At 46.0% G+C, this 3,004-nt stretch overlaps 1 non-coding gene across 1 annotated transcript; it reads left to right on the top strand.

The window, feature by feature from the left end:
- The first annotated feature begins 2,667 nt into the window (after window positions 1-2,667).
- On the top strand, window positions 2,668-2,729 carry LOC117094020. Its single transcript, XR_004441354.1, has one exon. It is a non-coding gene; the product is annotated as a U7 small nuclear RNA (small nuclear RNA).
- Window positions 2,730-3,004: the final 275 nt, after the last annotated feature.

A 3,004-nucleotide genomic window follows, 5' to 3' on the forward strand; every position in this document is an offset into this window, starting at 1 on the left:
AGCTGCTCAGAGTGAAACAGAATTCCAAAGTCTGTGACTATTTCTTCATTTCTGTGTATGTAGTTCTTAGAGCATTAGGTGTAATTTTCTACATTTCCATGTTCCTGAATTAATGTCACTTTAGAATAATATGTTACTTCTGCTTTCAAACTTCTTAGATTTCCTCATAAAGACCTTTTAATTGAGGAGTTTATAGATTCTAAAATTCTAGAAGCTTCAGTTTTCTTCAAGGCTAAATAATGTGACTAGCTACTTGAAAGAACATCTGAAGGCTGGGCGCGATGACTCACGCCTGTAATCCCAACACTTTGGGAGGCTGAGGTGGGCAGATCACAAGATCAGGAGTTCGAGAGCAGCCTGGCCAATATGGTGAAACCCCCATCTCTACTAAAAATACAAAAATAAATTAGCCGGGTGTCGTGGCACATGCCTGTAATCCCAGCTACTCACGAGGCTGAGGCCAGATAATAGCTTGAACCTGGGAGACGGAGGTTGCAGTGAGCTGAGATGGTGCCACTGCACTACAGCCTGGGTAATGGAGGGAGATTCCATCTCAAAAAAAGAAAAAATATGTAGTATAGAAGATTCTATTATGCCTCGTTCCTGTAGACAACTACTATTTAAACATCATTCATTATTTTACAAAGACCAGACCAGGTCGTTTTCAAAGGCTCAAGAAAAAGCAAGTTACCTTTTTTTGTTTTTTGTTTTTTTTTTTTTTTTTTTTTGAGACAGAGTCTCGCTCTGTCGCCCAGGCTGGAGTGCAGTGGCCGGATCTCAGCTCACTGCAAGCTCCGCCTCCCGGGTTTACGCCATTCTCCTGCCTCAGCCTCCCGAGTAGCTGGGACTACAGGCGCCCGCCTCGTCACCCGGCTAGTTTTTTGTATTCTTTAGTAGAGACGGGGTTTCACCGTATTAGCCAGGATGGTCTCGATCTCCTGACCTTGTGATCCGCCCGTCTTGGCCTCCCAAAGTGCTGGGATTACAGGCTTGAGCCACCGCACCCGGCCGAGTTTTTTGTATTTTTAAGTAGAGACAGGGTTTCACCGTATTAGCCAGGATGGTCTTGATCTCCTGACCTCGTGATCCACCCGTCTCGGCCTCCCAAAGTGCTGGGATTACAGGCTTGAGCCACCGCGCCCAGCCCCTGATTTTGTTTTTTTGAGACGGAGTTTTGCTGTTGTCTCCCAGGCTAGAGTGCAGTGGCGCGATCTCAGCTCACTGTAGACTCTGCCTCCCAGGTTAAAACGATTCTCGTCCTTCAGTCTCCCAAGTAGCTAAGACTACAAGCGTGCACCTGGCAAATTTGTTTGTATTTTTAGTAGAGAGGGGATTTCACCCTGTTGGCGGGCTGGTCTCGAACTCCTAATCTCAGGTAATCCACCTGCCTCAGCCTCCCAAAGTGCTGGGATTACAGACATGAGCCACGGCACCCAGCCCACGCCTGGCTAATTTTTTTTTTTGAGACAGAGTCTTGCTCTGTCGCCCAGTCTGGAGTGCAGTGGTGCAATCTCGGCAATCTCACTGCAAGCTCCGCCTCCCGGGTTCACGCCATTCTCCCACCTCAGCCTCCCAAGTAGCTGGGACTACTACTATGTGGGAAGTTATTTCTATTTTATTTTATTATATTATTCTATTTATTTTAGAGATGGGGTCTCACTCTGTCGCCCAGGCTGGAGTGCAGTGGCATGACCACCACTCATTGCAGCCTTAACCTCCCAGGCTCAGGTGATCCTCCCATCTCAGCCTCCCAGGTAGCTGGAAACACCGGTTTGTGCCACCATGCGCAGCTAATTTTTAGTTTTGTTTTGTAGAGACAGGGTCTTGCCATGTTGGCCAGGCTGGTCTTTAACTCCTGGGCTCAGGCAGTCCTCCCACCTTAGCTTCCAGAAGTGCCAGGATGACAAGCCTGAGTCACTGCACCCAGTTGCTATTTCATTTGAAAAAAAGAACTTTACGTGTCCCAGGTGTGTGTATTGATTTTTGCAACACCCCCGGACATGATTACCTTAGATCGTTTTATTGCTGTCTCCTGTAGGTAAGGACACTTTGATGTGGTAATGTCTTCACTAGAGTCACACACTGAATTTGTGAAGAGGATCCATGAGCTCTCTGCATGCTGAGATGTTTGAAGATCTGGGGTAGTTTGGGTCTTTAGTATCCTATGGTAGACATTAGAAATTCCGAGAATAGTGTATGGAGTCAGGGGTTAATAAATAGGAATAGTTTTTAAATGTTCTTGGTCAGAACAAGAAAATAACAGTTGATTTCACCCCTCAATAAACCTATCCAATATTTTTTTTCTCTGCTTGCTTGGTTGTATAAGGTTTCTTTTTTTTTTTTTTTTTTTTTTTTGAGACGGAGTCTCGCTCTGTCGCCCGGGCTGGAGTGCAGTGGCCGGATCTCAGCTCACTGCAAGCTCCGCCTCCCAGGTTCACGCCATTCTCCTGCCTCAGCCTCCGGAGTAGCTGGGACTACAGGCGCCCGCCACCTCGCCCGGCTAGCTTTTTTTGTATTTTTTTTAGTAGAGACGGGGTTTCACCGTGTTAGCCAGGATGGTCTCGATCTCCTGACCTCGTGATCTGCCCGCCTCGGCCTCCCAAAGTACTGGGATTACAGGCTTGAGCCACCGCGCCCGGCCAGGTTTCTTATATTTAATATTGGCATTAGTGTTACAGCTCTTTTAGAATTTGTCTAGCAGGCTTTCCGGTATTTGCCGGAAAGCCCCCCCCCCAAAAATATATATTGGCATTAAATATGGAGTATTTTAGTACAACTAGATATAAAAATGGTTTCCCCCTATTTTTTTTTTAAAGAAAATTGAATATGGCTTTGTTCTTAAATATGCTGGAAACATATTACTTATCATAACATTTTATTTTGTTTCGGTCTCAAGAAATTGAACGAATAGGAGACATTTTTAAAAAGATTTTTGGGCCAGGCTCGGTGGCTCATGCCTGTAGTTCCAGCACTTTGGGAGGCCAAGGCGGGAAGATCACCTGAG

This window comes from Trachypithecus francoisi, unplaced genomic scaffold (genome assembly GCF_009764315.1).
Source record: "Trachypithecus francoisi isolate TF-2019V2 unplaced genomic scaffold, Tfra_2.0 Lachesis_group12, whole genome shotgun sequence".
Lineage (NCBI taxonomy): Eukaryota > Metazoa > Chordata > Mammalia > Primates > Cercopithecidae > Trachypithecus > Trachypithecus francoisi.